A 20,517-nucleotide genomic window follows, 5' to 3' on the forward strand; every position below is an offset into this window, starting at 1 on the left:
CCCCCGTATCAGGGATCGAACTCAGGACCTTGCACTTGCGAGGCAAGCGGCGTCACTACTGAGCTAAGCTCCCAGCCCTGAACGTTTTCCTCTTGCCTGTTCTTATAACTTGTTTCTCTTCCTAACATTAAGATATCTCCTCCCTCTTTCCACTTTTTAGCTTTATTATACTGTCTCCCTCTTAACGTGCTCCCTGTGGTTCTAACCTCGATCCTCTATTCCTTGCTCTGAGTGTGCTTTCTTGGAAAGTACCTCCTTGATACCCATCCTGGGGCCCGAGCTGCCCCTCTTCGGGCATTTCGTGTAATCCCCCTCCTTCTCAGTCCCACCACACACACACACACACACACACACACACACACACACACACCGATAACTGTACACCTTATCCTCGTTTCTCTTTGGAAACGAACAGCATCGCTATCTGCTTAATCGCACAGAGACTCCTGGGAACGGCAGCTTCCTCACCGTGCCCCGCCTGCGCATCCCTTTGGTCGCTGAGGATCGGACAATCTACCTCTCCGATGTCGTTGCCGTCTATTTATTCCCCCTTGTCCACTTCCATTGTCTGCTCTCGTTCCGGTTTGACATACCATGAAAACAATAGGAAATACCTCTGCTCAGAATTCTACGGTATGCGGGAACGGAACATGGGCGCTTCTCACAACACAGTGTGGGGAGGTGCTATTATCCGTGCTTTCATAGACGAAAACGGCTGAGACCCAGGGAAGAATAATAGCTGCTTGAGGTCATGAGGTCCAGAAGCAGGAGAGCCAGGTTCATCCAAATTTAGGTCTTCCTGGCACCAAAGGGTGCACCCTTGCCGCCATTTTGGCAAGCTTCTGCTGCAGTATTTTCCAAATCAGTCTCTGCGCATCTTGTCTCACATTCTGAGTCCAATCTAAACTGTGTGGCAAACTATGCCAGCTTTAGTCTTTCCATAACCATTTTATGGTGAAAATGACACCTACAGAAAAGTCTATGAAATAAAAACATATTTCTTTTGTGTTATTTAATTATTCAGCATATCTTACACATAGTAATCAATTTATTCTATAAGTTTATCTTTAGATAAATACTGATGGGAATAAATACAATGGCTTTGAAAAGCAACAGTGTTCAAATCAATTCATATTCTGATCATTAATACAAAATAAGCTGGAGGTCAATTCATTGCTTTTTTCCCTATTATTTAGGAATATTTTTCCATTGTAAGAGATTAAAAAGTCCCAAATGATACTGTCTTTTATTTTGTTCTGGTTTTCTTTGTTTTTGTGTGCTTTGTTTTTTGAAACAGGGTCTTGCCATGTAGTTTAGAATGGCCTTGAACACAGAGTGGCACAGGCTGCCGGCCTTGAACTCATGGAGATCCTCCTTCCTCAGCCTCCCAAATGCTGGGAATCACAGGCATGTCCCACCACACCTGGCACCAAATGACACTTCTTAAGTAAAAAAGAGACTACTGATTAGTGTAACTGAGAAATCTCCAGTAGCAGGCCTCCTCCAAGCAGCGATGAATTCTGAGCTCCATGACAACACACAGCTTGTTTTTTTCCATCTTGTGTCTCTATCCTACCACCCATCCCATTCTGTTGGCTTCTTCTTCGAATGCTATTTGGAAGTTCCTAGAACCTGCAGGTCCTCCCCTCCTGATGATAAGAGGCATCAGCTCTCACTTTGCACAGGAGGTATGACCAACAAATAGAGTAAATATTTAAATATTTTTTAAAATTGTGACAGTAAAAGACTTTGCCATTTACCCCCTCACAAAATACTCCCCTTCACTCGGAACACACTTATTCTATCGTTCTTGACACTTTCTGAAGCAGTTTTGGAACTCCAAGAGTGTCTTTAGTCGTTGCATTGTCATGGTTGCCCGAGTTGTCTGACTCAACTCAAAACATGTACTTTGCATGGTCCTCATGCCTTAGTGGAAGAGTGAGAAGTCACACGATGCCAGGTCTGTGAGCAAGGCGGGTGGGGACGCATCATAATGTTTTATGAGCCTGTCTTTCTGTTGGATGGCACTGGACAGCGGCACTCACTATCTTTACAATCACACCTAATGAGACACTCACAAAAGACGACCTCTGGAACTGCCTCAGGCAGTGGCTCGAACCATGGGATATGTGCTTTCAAAGCAAAGAAGGGTATTTTGAGGGGACTTAATGGCAGTGTGTCTTTTAATATAGGTCTTTTTCTTAAATTTAAATATTCACTATATACTTCAACCACTCCTTGCAAACCCAAGTTCAAGGCCAGTGGAACTTCTCCAGTGGCCTTAGAATTATTCTGATTACCCTGACTTAAGTCACTGCCCACCCTGAAATTATCGTACAATCCCTCAGTTCTGGTGAGGTACAGCGACACACTCCCTGGCTGTGTTCAGACAGAAGTACCCGCTCCCCTGGAGCCAGAGTGAAGGTCCAGCCATACACACTGGGAACGGGAGTAGAGAGGTGGATCTTCGGGAGAAAATCAGAGAGTGGTGGATGCTCCTTCGAAGAACCACACCTCTTACTAGTCACAATTGCTACTGTTCCCTACTTTCAAATCAGGGCTGGCCCTATGAGGTTTTTTTTAATAGACCATATTTTTAGAGCAGTTATAAATTGATAGAAGAAATGAGACCACAGCAAAGTTCCCATTTACTCCTTCATTCTACTTGTCATAAAATTAACATCTTAATTTGTTTTAGCCAGAAAACATGTATTAAAGTTATTATTGGCCAAAGTCAACAGTAGCTAGTTGGGATTTCTTTCATTTTGGTCCAGTATTTTATTCTATTCCAGGATCCTATCTAGGGTGCCACATTACAGTCGTTTGTCATCGTCTCCTTCGCTCCTCCTGGCAGTGACTGTTTCTCAGACTTCGCTTGTTTTTGATGAGCTGGATGGGTTTAATGGGTACTAGTCAGGTATTTTGAAGGAGGTCCCTCTGCTAAAACTTTTCTGATGTTTTCCTCACATTTATACCAGAGCTATGGGTTTTGAGGAGGATGACCACAGAAGCAAAGTGTCACTTCACATCGCATCAAGAATACATAGTGTCACATGACTTATCACCGCTGACGCTGACCTTGGTCACATGGCTGACATTTCCTCTGTCTCCCCATTCCTACTGGATTATCCGGAGGGAGGTCATGGTGACCAGCCTACACTGTGGGGATTTATGTTTTCCTTCCTTGAGAGTGGAGTAGCCATATCATTATTTTAATTCTGCATCAAAGACTGTGTATTTTCACCCACTTATTTATTATTCAGTCATTTATTTATGTCAGCCTAAGTGCACAGATCTCAATCTTATACTTTGAAGTATCATTTAGTGGTACTTTACTTTGGCTGTTGTTGTTGCTCAAATTGTTCCAGCTTGGACCACTGGGATCGCCTACCATTGCCTGTGTTGGACTAGCTTGCGAAAAATAGAATGTAATACAAATAACAATGCACGATCTTCTAAAAAAAAAAGCTGCCATACAAAGCTTTGCAGCTTCTACCCTGGTCTCTTGACTCCTCACTCTGGGAGAAAAGTCTCCTGTGTAAGAATTCTGCTCTGTAGTTAAACTGCAGTGCTGCGAGGAATCCCAGCCAGCCACAGGAAGAGCCATGTGAACAGGAGTGATCCCAACCCCTGGCTCTTCCAGACATTCTAGTTAAGGAGCCAACTACCTGAAGTTAACTATGTGAAGCCGTCTTACACACCTGACCCAGTGAAGCCTTCAGTTTACTTGAGCACTGCTATCCTATGCCTGCAGCCACACAAGAGGTCAAACAGGAATTCCGAGCTCACAGAACCATGAGTAAAGGCAACAAACTGTCTTAAGCCACTGCATTTTAGGGTGATTTAGGGTACAGTAAAAGATAACTGAAACAAATGAGAAATCCAGTAGATCAGATGTTTTCTGTGTGTGTGTGTGTGTGTGTGTGTGTGTGTGTGTGTGCGCGCGCCCGCGTGCTGGGGATTTTTCCCAGGGCCTTGGCACTGTTATCTCTCCAGCCCTTTTCTTAGTTTTTATTTTGAGACTGGGTCTTGCTAAGGTGCTCTGTTGCCAGGCTGTGCTTGAACTTGCTATTCTCCTGCCTCAGCCTCCCAGAGTGCTCAGATTTCTAGCCACAGCATCTGGCCATAGATTAGATTTTTAACTGTTGAATGATATACAGTAGCTCAGCTGTTTTCTGTGTGTGTGTGTGTGTGTGTGTGTGTGTGTGTGTGTGTGTGCGCGCGCCCGCGTGCTGGGGATTTTTCCCAGGGCCTTGGCACTGTTATCTCTCCAGCCCTTTTCTTAGTTTTTATTTTGAGACTGGGTCTTGCTAAGGTGCTAAGTTGCCAGGCTGTGCTTGAACTTGCTATTCTCCTGCCTCAGCCTCCCAGAGTGCTCAGATTTCTAGCCACAGCATCTGGCCATAGATTAGATTTTTAACTGTTGACCTAACCTTAGAAGTATTTATCCAGACACATAGCAAAATGTTAATGAAATATGCTTCCTCTCAAATAAACTCATTTAACCTCTAGGGTTCTTGAGGCTGCATTCTGATCAGGAACATTGCTCCACACAGATAAATTATCTTCTAAAGACCTTAATGTCAGTTTAAAACCATGAATATTTTTATTGAGTAACTCTTCTGTCTGCCTGCCTAACAATTAGTCATAGCAAAGCAGACTTCTTTCTTTAAAATATATAAATACTTTATTATGCCTATTAATTTTAAATACTAGGTTTCAATGTGATATTTTCCTGTGTGCTTATACTATATTTTGATCATGTTCATCCCTGGCTTAACCTCCTTTACCCCACCCCTCCCCAAAGTATACTTCAAGCAGTAGACTCTTTAAGAAGCCAGAAACCGGAAATGTGTCCCTAGCATCATGGTAGGAAATGTATTTCTATTCTGAGCCAATCTAAACTTTTACTGGCACCCTTACAGAGACTTGGGGAACACAGATCTCCATTCAACCAGAGAAAAGAAGCCATTGCTTTTCCACATATACTGCACACTTCCAGGAGCTAATGGGATACGGGGGAAAATTCCAAACTCCACCCCCAGAAGAGATAAGATTATGAGTGTCAAGATTAGATTACCAGATTCAGAAGACGGTGTCACATCTATTTTTTTCCTACAAGGGAAGGTGGGTCAGTTTTCTGTTTTATTCTTGACCCTACCTGCCTCTCTTTTCATATTTCTTGCTTTTTATTGAGACCAGTTTGCTTTTCGACACTTTGTTTGCAAATATATTTAAATTTAATTCATACTCATTTCGTTTGGTATTTGTAATGTTTTCAGTTGGCTTGGGTATAAGTTTATCTTGGGATAATGAACAAAGTATTGCTCACTAAATTAACAGGATAAACAAGACTAAGAAGCATTTTTAAGTAAGTTCATGATAACTTGTATGATCTCAAACTTGTACGTTTATATACAAACTGTATATCTAAGTATCACTAAACTAAGTAAGCAAGCCTTACCTATTTATTAGTGATGCACTTTGAAAGGACTTATTAATTAGTTTAAATTGACAAAGCAATAAGAAGATATTTCTATTTAAATATTCAGCAAGCAGGATCACTACAGTGGAGCAATGGAGGTTCCTCAAGGCAAGAGATAGTGTGTCTTTGGCACCCAAACACGTAGACTGGAACCTTAGGAGACCTTTGATAAATGTTTACTGAGTTCATGAATCAATATTCAGATTTCAATGATAAAGGATAAGGATTTGTGCAACACAAAGTTCTCAAATGGCAGTTCGTGGGCCAAATTCAGCTCACAGTCTGGTTTGGCCTGCATATTGTTTTGTTTAGTTTTCATTAAAAAGGTAATAAATTCATTTGTTTCATAATTTTATTTAAACATGGAATACAACTAACTCACTCCCACCTCTGCTGGAGTTTCCATGTCCTCCCAACTTTTCTCAATATAATCCCATTTTCAAGTTCTTGAATATTCTTCCAAAATCTATTTAAATTCTAAAACAGGTGTACACAGTCATGTCCCTTCCTATACAAAGGTAGAAAATTATACACCCTGCATTTTATCCTCCTGTTCTTTTTTCACTTAAAAGTATACCTGAAAATCTTCTTCTCTATCAACTAATAAGTGTAACCCACTGCAACCCACCCATAGAAGACATTTCAGTTCCAGGTAGTTATACTGTCAAAGGCCAAGTGTAAAAGAGGGATACTTTCCCTAGTTTGTTATACAAAAGCAGCTGTGCAGAAATGGGAAAGCCACAACATAGCGGTATGTGTTAACCACAGCGAGCACATCCACATACTAGTTTAATTGAATAACTGCAAATACAGCACCCACAGATGTACACACAAACTCCTACACACATTCATGCCTGGATATGCTAAATCAGTGACCATACTAGGATGTCCAGGTGACAAAAACTCAACACCATCTTTCTCACCTGTGTCTTGCCCCAACTCCCCCCTTTACACTTTCAGGCCCTCCGTATTCAACTTCCCAGAAGTAAAAACCTACTGCATGTAATGTTTCCTAGATCTACCTAATCACAACATTAGGAGCTCTTAAGTGCAGACGCCCAGCCTCACTCCATAGAGATTCTCTGTTTTGAGAATCAGGAAAGTTGGGGAAGACTGTGTTCTAAGATATTGCTAAACACTTTCCCATGCCTGTCTTAAATTACAATCATTCTTATAGGAACACATTGTTATAAGATGTTGTGTACCATATTATGATGTCTCTTCTAACGGATTTTTAAAGTATCTTAAACTTTAAAAATTTAGATTGACAAGTACAAGTGCATATATTTATATAACACATTGAGAGTGCATATACATTGAAGAATGAATCTGGCTAATATGTGCCTTACCACACAGCTATCATTTTTGTGCTGAGAACACTGCATCTTCTCTCTTGGCATTTGTCAAGAATATAGTATATTGTTAACTACAGTCACCATGTTGTATAATAGATCTCTCCCAAACTTATTCCTGACTAAAATTTTGTATTTTTAAACCAACAGCTCTTCCTAATTACTACAGCTCCTAATAAACCATTTGCATTCCACTTCTATGAGATCAATGTTTTCTAGATATCAAATATGAGTGAAGACATGTGGTATTTATCTTTCTGTACCTGGTTTAACATAAAGTCACCTAATTCCATCTATATTACTGCAAATGACAGGATTTCACTGTTATAGTTAAATAATATTCTATCATGTGTATCATATTTTCTTTATCCATTCACTCATTAGTAGATCCTTTAGTGACAGCATATCTTGGCTATTGTGAATAGTGATGCAATGCACATGTGGAAATAGGTTAAGTCTTTTTTTTTTTGGTACGTGGGATCAAACCTTGTGCTTGCCAGGCATGTGTGGTGCCACCGAGCTAAATCACCAACCCAAATAGGTAACTCTTTAACATAGTGATTTTTTAGTAATGGGATGATTGGATAGGTAGGTCTATTTTTTTTTTCTTTTTAGTAACATCCATACTTTTTTCAACAATGGCTATACTAATTTACATTTCCACAGGGTTTAAGAATCCCTTTTTCTCCAAGTCTTTTCCAGTACTTTTCTCTCAAAATATAGCTATTTTAACTGGGGGTGAGATGCCTCACCATGCCTTTGATATTGAGCAATTTTTATATCCTTGTGGCCATTTATATAATATCTCTTGATATAAATCTATTCAAATCAGTCGACTATTTTCAATCAGATTATTTATTTGGTGTCATTTGTTTGAGTTCCTTATATATTCTAGATATCAATCATTTGTCAGGTGAATAGTTTACAAATATTTTCTCTCTTTCTGGAGGTTGTCTCTTCACTTTGTTGCCTGCTTTCTCTGCTGTGCAGAAGTTCCTCAATATGATTTAATATGATTTGTCTATATTTGTTTCTGTTGCCTGTGTTTTAGGGATTTATAAAAAAAAAAAATCTTTGCTTATGCCAATGACTTGAAGTGTTTCTTCCAGTTTTTGTTTTGTTTTTGTTTTTTTTCCTAATAGCTTACTAGTTTCAGGTCTTTAATCTGTTCTGAGTTTATAACTCTTATATGGTAAGAGCTAGGGGTTTAGGCTCATTCTTTTACATATAGATATCCAATTTCCCAACATTGTTTAGAAGAGATTGTCTTTACCCCAATATATGTTGTTCTTGGTGCCTTTGTCATAAATTGGTTGGCTGTAAATACACACACACACACACACACACACACACACACTCATACACACACATCCTCTATTTGCATGTCACTGGATTGTGTGTCTACTTCCATTCCCGTACCATCTTGTTTTGGTTACTATAGCGTTGTACTATATTTTGAAGTCAAGAAATATGATGTCTCCTATTTGATCTTTTCAATTGCTTTGGCTATTCAGGGTCTTTTGTGATTTTAGACAAATTTTAGAATTGTTTCTGCTATTTCTATGAAAAAAATCATTGTTATTTTAATAGATTTTGCAGTGAATTTGCATATTGCTTTGGGTAGTATGAATATTTTAGCAATATTAGTTCTCCCAATCCACGAAAACAGTGTATCCATTTATTTGTCTTTTTGGATTACTTTCATCAATGTTTTATAATTTTCTGTGCAAAAACCTTTCACTTCTTTGGCTAAATTTATTCCTAAGTTGTTCTTTCTTTCTTTTCCTTCTTGTTTTTGTTTGTATTTTGTTTTGTTTTTTGTAGACATAAATGAGATTGTTTCTTGATAGCAAGTGTGTATAGAAGGACTACTGGTTTTTTGTGTGTTTGTATTCTGCAACTATTCTGAATTTGTTCATTAGTTCTAACATTTCTTTTTTTTCTTTTTTTGTCGAGTCTCTAGAGATTTCTGTGTATAAGGTCATGTTATCTGCAAACATGGATCAACTTCTTTTCAAATTTCATTTGTTTCTCTTGCACAGTTACTCTGGCTAGGAGCTCCAATACAGTACTGAACTCCAGTGACTATTTTAAAGAAATCCTCTTTTAGAAAAGTGCTACCTAAAGTTGTTCAGAACAATAAACAAATACGATGTGAATATTTGTTTGGCACTTCAGAAGAGACCACTCTCAGCCAGAGGAAGCAAACCCAGAAGGGATGGCAAAGTTAAAGATAGTCTTTGATGGCACAATTCTAGGGACTTGAGAAAAAAACAAACAAACAAACAAAACTAGCATTTATTTAGGTCTTGCATGTCCGGCATTATACTTAGAACTAGGATTTATATCTTGCATCACAATCTAAGCACAGGCAGGTATGTATTAATTCCTATGTTTTAAAGAAAACAAACCAAGATAGTCATATTTAGATCAAATCTCTTGCTGGCTCCCAAATGGTAGCCAACGTATAAATCTCAAAGACTAAAGAATATTCAAAAACAAATGACACAACTTCCCCTCGGTGCATTTTGGCTTCAGGTCTAATTGCTGAGTTATCTGAACACCATCCCATTTGTGGTAGCTGCCCTCCAAGATGGTTTCCAGGGACCCTGTATTCCCCCTTGCACATTGTATCAGGATTCGTCCCTATAGCCAGTGAAATACAGTAGAAGGAATGGTACGCAACGGGAAAGTCTGGGTCACTCACCCTTGGGAGAGCCCATCGGCACGTGGCAGGGAGACTTGAGCAGTCCTACGCAGATGCCTACGTGGTAAGAAATGTCCTGGAGAGGTGGAGTGAGCCACACTGCAAGCAGTTCCTCTTAGCTCCAGTCAAAGCTTCGGATGCCTGAGTCACGGCCCATACTGTGACGTCAAACTCATGCGACATCAGGTCAGAGCCCCCTGGCCAATCTGCTCCCAACTCTCGGATCCACAGAAATTATAAGATAATGTACATCTTTTGTTTTGAGCCCTTAACTTTTGAAGTAATCTGTTACATATTGTGTATAACTAGTAAAATTTTCTATCATACAGATGAAAAAAGTAGATTTTTTTTTTTTTGTCTCTTCTATGAGCTTTGCTAATACAGAAGGGGGACAAAATGAAGAACTTTTATTATACTTTTTAAACACGATTAACTTTTTACTTTGTTTTAGAAATGACTAGTGCCAAAAATAGGAAAACAAAAATAGCCGGGCAAGATCACTTCAACTACAAAGTGAGGAAAATATTTTTATGAATTTGATGCTTGAATCAGTATGAGTGAAAAATAATCTACCAAGTGGGCAGAAGAAGGGTTTTGTAAATAGCACTATACATTGTTGCCAAACTCTGAGATACATCTTCAGATGACAAACTACTTCAGGAGGCTAAAGATGAAACACATGTTTGCCTACTGGTTGGGCAAACAGACAATGAGGACCATCTGTTAATTACCACCAGAAGACCTGGAGAGAGAAGAAACAAGTGAAACTGCCCAAGGTAGATACTTTTTTTTTTCTTCTTTTCTTTTATTTAGTCTTTCTTTTTCTTTTCTTTCCTTCCCTCCTCCATTCACTCCTTCCCTCCCTCCCTTTCTTTGTGTTATGCTTTGAGAAGACTATAATAATTAGGACTGAAGCAAGTTCATTTAAATGATTATTTTTGATCATCCATATAGAATATTTCTAAGAAAGTAATTAATAACTAAATAGAAATATGGCAAGCAGGTCATAAATACATGAGTAGGCTTCCAGTATGACATACAGATAGTAAATATTATCATAGCACACTCATTTGGGCTTTATTTTTACCAAGTGTTTTATACTTACTTTTATCTTTCATCTATTAAAGCAAAATGGTATAATGAGTGAATATTCCAAGGCAATGTGAAGTACATTGAGATTTCTTTTTGAAAGCATTACAGCTAATCCAGGTCATGTCATACAGACCTTTGGCATTAGTCTTCACTGTAGCAAGTCATTGTTGGGGATGATGGGAGAAGAGGTGGTGAAGGATACTATTTAAAAAGAGTGCTATTCCCCTCTGCCCCTCAAGATCTTCAGGAAAGGTATTCTTAACAGCTTGCTCTAAGTCTTTTCAAAGGACCACAAATAGTGTTGCTTATTTTGTATCTTTATAGCCTAACTCCAAGCTGTCTCCAACTTATCCTACCTGTGAATAACCTACAAGAAGCTGACCATACATGGGCCCCTAGGGTACTTTCCAACAGACAGATCCAAGCCTGGTGTGGTGGTGCATACCTGTAACTCCAGCACTCTGGGAGGCTGAAGCAGGAGGATCACAAGTTCAAGACCAGCCTGGGCAATTTAGGAACTTAGCAAGACTCCATTTCAAAGCGGGGGAGGGTACTGGGGATATAGCTCAGTGTGATAGCCCTATATTCAATCCCCAGTACCATCAAAATAGAAAAAGAAGGAAGAAGAGCAGAAGGAAGAGGAGGAGGAAGAAGAGGAGGGGGAGGAGGAGGATAGGAGAAGGTAAAGGAAGAGGAGGAGGAGGCAGCAGCAACGAGCATATCTACAGCTCCCTATCAAATGAACATCATGTGCATGAGGGAAGCTGTCTGCTCAGCTCTACTCCTGACATTTGTAGGCCTGGGGCAAGAGTACGAAGAGAAGCCCATATTTAAATGATACAAATTAATCAAACACACAGTAAGCTAAAATATGTCCTATCATCCTAACAAATAACTTCATAAAAACAAAGTTCTCCAAATATGAATAAAGTTATGGGTTTTCTATGACTGAAAGTTAGCAAAGCAACTAAACCAACTGAATTATTATTGTATCAGAATTATTTCTGAGTAGTGTGGTCACAGTGATATTTGGATGAGTACTCATGATGTCTATAATTCATAACAGGCTATATATTTATTCATAAAATACATTTTTCTCACCCTCGGTTTATCAAAATTACTAATTATGTTGTTTAGTCAAGATTTTCACATCATTTGTGTTTCACTGACAGGAAATGCCAAATTAGACAACCTTCCCAGGATCAAAATTATTAGTTTTTATTAACTGTATTTAAAGAAACACTTCTGCTGAAAAAGCAGCAACTAGAATTGCCAATAAAGTTCTCCAAGTTATATTTAATTCAGAAGTGAATGTTGACTTTGCATACAATGCTCAAACATTGGAACAGATTTTCACAAGATAAAGAAAGTATCATTCCCAAATTATTATCAAGTACTTTAATTTCATCATAGAGTTTGCTTATCACACACTCCTAAGAGATAGTATCTAGGTTTTTACAGTGTATCTCCAATCTTTTCTTCTTTTTTTGGTACTGGGGATCGGACTCAGGTCCTTGTGCTTGTGATATCTCCAATGTGTGCAATTCTGGAATAGTATTACAAAGCTTAAATAGCACCATGCTGTTCAACTTGTTCAGCTCTTTCTTTGGTTGGAAATATACCTTGATTTCTAATGGTCAGAAAATGGACTTATAAAAATTAGCATGGGGATTTTAAAAATATGAGTCCTCTCCTTTATACTTGAACATTTTATTTCTTCTTTGGGAGGGATTATCACTTTCATTTTATACTACACATAGTTTTATTCTATTTTCTAAGCTATGCTCTTTAAGTTTTAAAAATATTTAAATCCTTTAAAAAGTGAATTAACCAAACAGACCTATTTCTTCTAAGCTTTTACTAATATTAATAGCAAATATGTGAATAAAATATTCAAAATTAATTTCATTTTCTACACAAAGCCACAATTCGCTACTTAAGAAATGTTCTGTTCTTAGCTGCTATAGCACATTTTGAATTTTGTTTAAAATCTAATTGCTTTAATAACATTAGATCAGCACTTCCATTTTATAACCAAGAGTATGTACTAGGTCAAATTTTGTGGTTTTCTTTGGATGTTCCACATTTTGACAGATCCTAAATATATTGTATGTCATGTTTAAATTGTTCCAAAGATTTCATCAGTCCAAGCAGGATTGAAGCCCTGTTTCTCTGTAACAATTTCAAACTTATGTAGCATATACTTAACAACTTTTCATCAAAATTCTGTTCACCTTTGCGGTTATCAATCTTGCTTACTCAAGTAACCCAATCTCTCTCTAAATAATATTTTAAATCAAAGCCTATTATTAAAGTTGTGCACTCATTCTCCCCTCCAGTATAGTTTCCAACATGTTTGATTTGGGGGATACATTCAAACCATAGCATTCCACATCTGGCCTTCTAATATACAAAGTACTTCTCATATACAAAGTATGTTCATTCCATGCCAATAGCCCCAGAGTTTTATTCCAGCACCAACTCAAAAGTCCAATGGTTCATATAAACAAGATATGGATAAGACTCAAGGCATGATTCATTCCAAGGCAAATTCTCTCCAGCTGTGAGCCTGTGAAATCAAAAGAAATTATCAATTTCCAAAATATAATGGTGGGACATGTCCATTCTAGAGGAGAAAAAGGTAAGAGGGACAACTGCTCCCAAGACTAAAACTCAATGAGTAAAACAGTATCAAGTCTTAAAATTCCAGAATAATCTTCCCTGAATCTATGTCCCACTATCCGGGTACACTGGGGGAGGGGCTGGGCCCCCAAGTCCGCAGACTTTGCTGGGCGCATGCCACATGGCACATCTCACAGACTGGAGTTTAGGCCTCCAGCTCTTCCAGGCTGGAGTTCCATGCAGGTATCTCTACCATTCTGGGGTCTCTGTGACAGCCCCTCACCCACAGTTCCACTACACATTGCTCTAGTAGGGGCTCTCTGCTGTGGCTCTGCCCCATTTCAAGTTTCTGCCTGCTCCCCCAAGCTGTCCAAGACATTCTCAGAAATTTAGATGACCGTGGCCCCATAGTTGTCCAACTAGCGTGTGCCTGCAGAATTAGCACCATGTAGACACCACCAAGGCTCAGTGCCTGTGCTCTTTCACGTGGCAGCTGAAGCTGAACCTAGGTCTGTGTGAGCTACAGTGGGGCTCTGTGCTGGAATCCAGGAACAAAGTCCCAGGACAGTGAATGCTAAGGTCCAGCGAGCGCTTCTCCACACCTGGAAACCCTTGCCCTCTAGTCTTCTCTGTGAGTGGAGGAGCTGCCCCAGGGTCTCTGAAACCCCTTCAGGTCTTTGTCCTTTTGCCTTGATGAACAGCCTCTGGTCCCCTTCAATCCCGAGTAATCTCTTTTTCTTCTTTCATTCCACCTTAAATATACAGATTTCAACCAACTTCTTTCAAACCATATAACCTTTGACCTTTACTCCAGTTTCCAATACTCTGTTCCTGAGTTCCATCTAAAATCTTGTCAGCATGGTCTTTGCAGTTCACATTTCTACCAGCCTTCTGGTTACTTACACATAAGTAATCTTGGAGAAGTTCCACACTTTCCTATAGCTGTGTCTCCTCCTCACTAGAATCAACCCTCATTGCTCCAGTTATAAAAATCCAGCTGTGCCTTCTCCTCCAGATTCTTCCAGCTTCTGCTTATTTCCCAGGTTCAAAGCTGCTTCCACATTTTCATGCATTTGTTAAGGCAACAACTCCATTCTTGGTGGCCATTTTCTTAGTTTCTTTTGTGCTGTTATAACAGACTGGGTAACTTATAAACGAGAGGAGTTTCTTTGGCTCAATGTTACACTATGTAAGTATACAAACAACACTGGCTATAATCCACTTTGAATGTTGGTTGTGAAACATGTAACAGGGATAACAACATACTAAGTAGAGAATATAAAAGCTGGCTTTCACAATCTTCTGCTTGACAGAATTTAGAATAAATATTGAAATTTTGGGGTCAGGGGTGTGTGCAGTTCAGTGGTGCAGTTGATGGTTAGCATATGCAGTATAAGGCCCCAGTTTCAATTTCCAGCTTGTGAGGGGTAGGTGAGTGAGGGACCAGGAGGCCAGGGAGGAGGGGGATGGAGGAGGGGAGGGGAAGAAAGGGAAGAGGGAGAGGGAGGAACAAATTTTGCCATGTTCCTAAAATAGAAAAGTATAATCATTAATTTGAATTGAAATGTGTTTTACTAGCAACATTCTTATACTGTCAGAAGGATCTGATATCTCTGTTTCCGAAATCATTAAACATCAAATGTTCCAGTGGATTTCTTTCCCAATTTGCTGATTTTAAAGACATTAATCTTGAAGATAGAATCTACCAAGTGGGTTAGAGTTTCTTTTGTTGTTCTGGGTTATAAAAGTGATCTAAAGTCAATCCTCTTTCATTCTCACTAAGGAAAGAAAGAGCAATTAAGCTTTGATTTAATAGAGTATATAAAGTTACAAAGACTCTTTGGCTGACCTATATAAACTGTGGATTTAATAAGAATAATACTCCTGTTAATTTGCATTACTTTTCACCAGTACTTGAAGCTTTATTAAATAAGAAGTCATCATCTCTTGTTTGCAAATCCTATGAGGGTCATGTTCAGTGAAAGTCTGCTCACTTTCATTGTTTCCATTTGTTTAAATAAAAATTTTAGGGTGAAGGGAGGGCAGGGGAATGGGGAAAAAAATAAGAACCAAGACATATCATGTAAAGGTACAAGATCCCAATGATAAATGTAACTATATTGTTTGCTTTGAATGTACCAATAAACTTAATTGGAAAAACATTTAAAAATAGGGCCGGGGATTTAGCTCAGTGGTGCTGCCACCTTCCTCACAAGTGCCAAGACCCGAGTTCCATCCCAGTACCAAAAAATAAAAAAAATAAATAAAAATTTTATTTTGAATTTAAAATAAACTCAATAATTTTGAATTTTTTTCTATTTTTTAATACCCGGAGTTTTTCTTTTCTGTATTCTTTTAAATTCTGTATTTTTATCCCAGTTCTCCATTTCTTCATTAACACTCATTCTCAATGATCTGAAAGATCCAATAATAAAATGTAGCAATGCATTCTACTTTTTTAAAAGCACTTATAGAAAGAGTATAAAATTTGAATATATTTTAATAAAAATGTAAGTAAATTTAAGTCAGAAATGAAAAAACTTTATTATTTTTCTTTTTAAAATACATAAAATTATTAAAGTTAATATGCAAAGTATAAACTTTAATGCATATCAAATTGTAAAGTTAAGTAACCTTGACATTTTTAGTTTTTGAAATGTAATTAATCTATGCCAGGGATGTAGCTCAGTGGTCCCACTGCCTGCCTTGCAAGCGCAAAGTCCCAAGTTTGATCCCCGGTACCAAAAAAAGAGAAAAAGTAATTAATCCATTACAAATTTTATTATAACATAAAATTATTTGCATTTCTAGCAGTCAGTGTCCATCTGGTTGCCAATATTAAGATCTGGTATCACACTTTAAGCATATTACAACTAGACACAGATATAGACAAATTTATTATTGCAAAATTTCCCTCAGCACTAAACACAACAATTACAAATAATGAGTATGTCTGGAGTGATTCCAGAACCGTGAATTAGTTTGCACCAAGAGAAACAAGAAGATAGATGCTCAGTACCAGTGGGAAATGGAACTTCATTATGCAAATACCTCTTGTTCATGCTGTAAGATGATCTGACAGGTTAATTATCTTTTCTTTACCTGGGTGCTTCTGCAGTTCAAATCCTCCCCGGACTCAAGCACTCTCCTGTTCTCGTGTTGGAAGAAACATAACCCACAGTATCTCATGGCATTTGGATGCATGTGCCTTTCTCTTTAGAAGGCAGTTTAAAAGATATGGAAAAGAATTTTTCCAGGGCCTGATGAGGATCAGACACAAGGTGAATGGTCTGGGACAGCAACGTCTATGATTTTACAATCTTTTATAAATATAGTTAATATAGTTATGATTTGGGGGCCCTCTACAGCACAAGACCCAGCACCTCACAGTCCCAGATCTAAGTATGGTACTTGAATCCACTTGTCTACGTTTCCCCCTCCTCTTTCTTAGTCCACTGCCTCAGTGCACAACAAAACTACTGTCCCAGCATAGCCCAGTTTAAGGTCCTACAAATCACATACTCTTTTAGCTATCTCATGATTTATTGAGAATATGAACTGAAAAGAATTTCTTCAGACTCTCACAGGTTGTAAAAGTTTATTTGTGAGAAGAATTCTCCTACATTCATGCACAGTTTCTGCTACATGGAACACTATGCTTTCTTTTCAGCTCTTTAATTCTTATTTGGATTTGTTCTCAGTATTGACTTCCACAGAAAAGACTTCCTGTACAGCTCCAACTGCAAACAGTCCTGACATAGGATGGGTCAGCTTATATGTTTTGGGCTTTATTGTAATGGAAAAGTGATTTGCATTAAATAGAAAGTGTATTTTGTTTTGAATTTTGATCTTTTCCCAGGTTACCAATACATAGTACACCTCTACATTGGTACTGCACTGCTTTTGGTCAAAATTGGTACTCCATGCATTCTGATGAAGAAATTTTGTCCTGGTATTTGTCTGTTTGGTACTCCACCTGCAAGCTAGAGCTTGCCAATGTTGATTGCTTTGCGACTCATTATCCCTTCCAGCCAAAAGTATTTATTTGGTACTTGTCATTTTGGATACTCATTTCTTCTTCCAAACCAATTAAAGGTGAGTACTAAGGTACTACCATACAAAACTCTGGTGTTGCTGGACTTCAGCGAGGGCCAGACCCCATCAGCTGGGCCACCACAAGGGTAAACAACTGACCTGCTGCTGTGGGCTGCACAGCTAGGCTAAGGCATTCAGTCGGTCAGGTGTATGAAATGCATTGTTGTATTAGGATATTTTAAATTTATGATGAATTTATCACAGCATACCTTCACCATAGGTCTAGCAGCATTTGTAGTTCAGGTACTTACATGTTTCTCTAACTTCCTATTCTATTTAATGGAGTGATGATTTTACTTTTATTTCTGCTATATGATTAGCTTATTTCCCTCTACAGAGAGGAACGGACAAAACGATCCTATCTGAATGTGTTTGGCTCACCATTATAGTGCAGAGCTTAAGCCATGTAGAAGACACACAGGGTTTACCTAAAGAGTTTACCAAGCTTGCTATGGACTAAATGTTTATGCCTTCCCAAAGTCAAAATACTGATGGGTTATCTTTCATATTGATATCTGGAGGTGGGGACTTCTGGAGTCCATTAGATGAGGCACGTGGAGCCCTCAGGAACAGGATTGTGGCTTCAGAAGAACTTCCTCACCCCTCTTCAAAAAGAACTTCCTCACCCCTTCTCACTCCTCCCCACCAGTGAGAAAACCAGGAAATGGACTTCACCGGAATAAGACTATGTGGCACATGGATGTCAGACTTTCAGCCTCCTAAACTGGGAGAAAGAAAGGTATGTTGGATAAGCCAAGCAATCTATGGTATGTAATATGTTGTAGGAGCCCAAAGTGGCCAAGACAGAGACATTTACAAGCATCTTACATTCTATTTACCTTCTTGTTTTTAGTTCATTTTCCACATTGGAAACATTTTTCCAGACTTCTCCAATTCAAATCCCAACAATTATTAAGTGGGAAAAAAAATTTGAAAACCCCATTTGGTATCCTTAACATTCTTTTCTTATTTAGTGAAAAGATAAAACAAAAATTCATAACAAAACAATAAGAGAATTACAGTTAATACACTGTGTATTGCTGTCTTCAGAGTGTAAGACCTAAATCAAAAAGACTTTTCTTAAAAAAAAGAAACACAAATCTTTCTCTTCAACAATTGAGATACACTAGTAGTATAAATGAAACAAATTAGTATATATATATTAAATTATTTCTGAAACAAAGAAATATGTAATTTGGGGAAGTAGTTGAACTTCCCCCTTCTTTCTATGTATCTCTCATAGTTATATATATCTATATATCTATATCTATGTCTATGTCTATATTCCAGTGAATTCACCTCAGATTGTAGAAAAGCCCAGCATGGTAGTGCACACCAGTAATCCAAGCTATCTGGGAGGCTGAGGCAAGAGAATCAGAAAATTAGAGGTCTGCCTGGGGAAGGTAGGGAGACCCTGTCTTAAAATCTAAAAATTATTTTTTAAACGTGTTGGGGATACAGGTCAGTGGAAGAGCACTTGCCTAACATCAGGCCCTGGTTGCCATCCCCAGTGCTGGGGTGGACGGAGCAGGAGAGACTGCAGAAAATATTAACTTGAAAACATTCCTTTCATGTTGGGCATGTTTATTACAGCAACCTTAGAAATAATTTCAGTGGATTAGCAAAAATTTTAAGTGTGGCCAGAGAGCAGGGCCAGTGTAAGCAAAAAATGCATTTTCCCCAAAATCAAACATTTTGAACACTAACATGGGAAACAGAAAGTAAGATGATAGAATTTTTGTAGTGGTTCAGAATTTATTCTCAGCGTGTAGTTTTACCTGGACACTAAGCTTCCAGGGAAACACAAACCAGTGTTTCTGGAAAGTTTCTTTTAAAAAATTTTTTTTTGCATATTTCAACTGCATTACCATGAAATCATTTGTTTATTATAGAATGACTTCCATCCTGGTTCTGCTGAGAACTTGAAAAACTAGAAGAATCAACAAATGATGGCAACATGTCTCTCTTCATTTTCCCACTACCACAATATTTTGCTTCCTGCCTCTTGAGCTTTCTTATACACATTGGCAAGTTATTTGGTCCCTGCTTCTTCACACAATTTTCCTTGTACTTAAACAAATACAGGAAAGCTGGGTTATAAAAATTGGACACTGACTTCACAACCCACAAAACAACTTTTGTTAAACCAAATCAGCAATAATAGTGTTTTGATAGATCTTTTGTCATTTGAGTTCTACATCTATTTTAAGTAACAGCATCAGTAATCAAAAATAGGTAGTCAATTAGGAGAGAGTCTAATGGGGCACCTCATGGGTACCTCACGTTGGTTGGGGGAGGAAATGGGCTGGCTTGGTCTTAAACATTTGAACTTTTTGTTCCCGAAGTATCCCAATGGCAGATGTGAGGAACTGAACGTGCTTCCCCCAAAGTCATAAGATGAAATCCCAACACTGATGTGATAGTATCAGAAAGTGGAGTCTTTGGAAGATGATTATTACAGCCAGCTCTCATGAATTAGGGCCTTTATAGGAACAGCTGAAAAAACCTGCCTCCTCTCCTCCCCACCACGTGAGGATAAGAAAAGATAAGGATCTGTAAACCAGGAAGCAGGCCCTCATCACACAGGGTTTGCTGGTACCTTGGTCTTAGACTTCCCAGGCTCCAAAACTGTGAAAAATAAATGTTTGCTGTTTAAGTCACCCATTCTATGATAATTTGTTGTAGCAGTTTGAACAGACTAAGACAGCAGAAAAGGATCTTATTAAATTCAGTCCGTTGGCAGGTGGAAAAGCATCAGACTAATTACACCCAAAGGATAAAGCACTGGTCTATTGGCTCAACCAGAAATATTACTGAAACTCAGAAGCAGAAAATTTATTAGTGTGTTAAGAATAAATTAGCAAACGTATGACCTAGAATATGACATTTTAACCATGCCAGACGGCATGACCTCCATTTGGAACCAAAGCAATTATCCTGGCATAAAAAGTGTACCATCAAGTTCTAAGAAAATGAGCTTTGGATAGTCTGATTCTGTAGCCTTAGAAACATAGAAGGAAAAAATATATACACTTTTTTCTTTCTTCTCATAGAAAAATATGCCAAGATTGCTTTGAGGACTTTATTCATACAAAATAGCATTAACAAGGTAATATAGTAGAAGGAGAGAGGCTAATTCTTCTGTTTCTTATCAGGTAACAGAA

General features: G+C 38.3%; 1 long non-coding RNA gene across 2 annotated transcripts; it reads left to right on the top strand.

The window, feature by feature from the left end:
* Positions 1-10,042: 10,042 nt before the first annotated feature.
* LOC104860607 lies at positions 10,043-20,289 on the top strand. Of its 2 annotated transcripts, none has more exons than XR_779738.1 (3): positions 10,043-10,320; positions 17,875-18,092; positions 19,246-20,289. It is a non-coding gene; the product is annotated as an uncharacterized LOC104860607 (long non-coding RNA). The 2 variants fall into 2 exon arrangements; XR_779737.1 differs by lacking the exon at positions 19,246-20,289 and adding an exon at positions 18,644-18,747.
* Positions 20,290-20,517: the final 228 nt, after the last annotated feature.

The sequence above is a fragment of the Fukomys damarensis genome, unplaced genomic scaffold (genome assembly GCF_012274545.1).
Source record: "Fukomys damarensis isolate Sample0158 unplaced genomic scaffold, DMR_v1.0_HiC HiC_scaffold_3, whole genome shotgun sequence".
In the NCBI taxonomy this organism is placed as follows: Eukaryota; Metazoa; Chordata; class Mammalia; order Rodentia; family Bathyergidae; genus Fukomys; species Fukomys damarensis.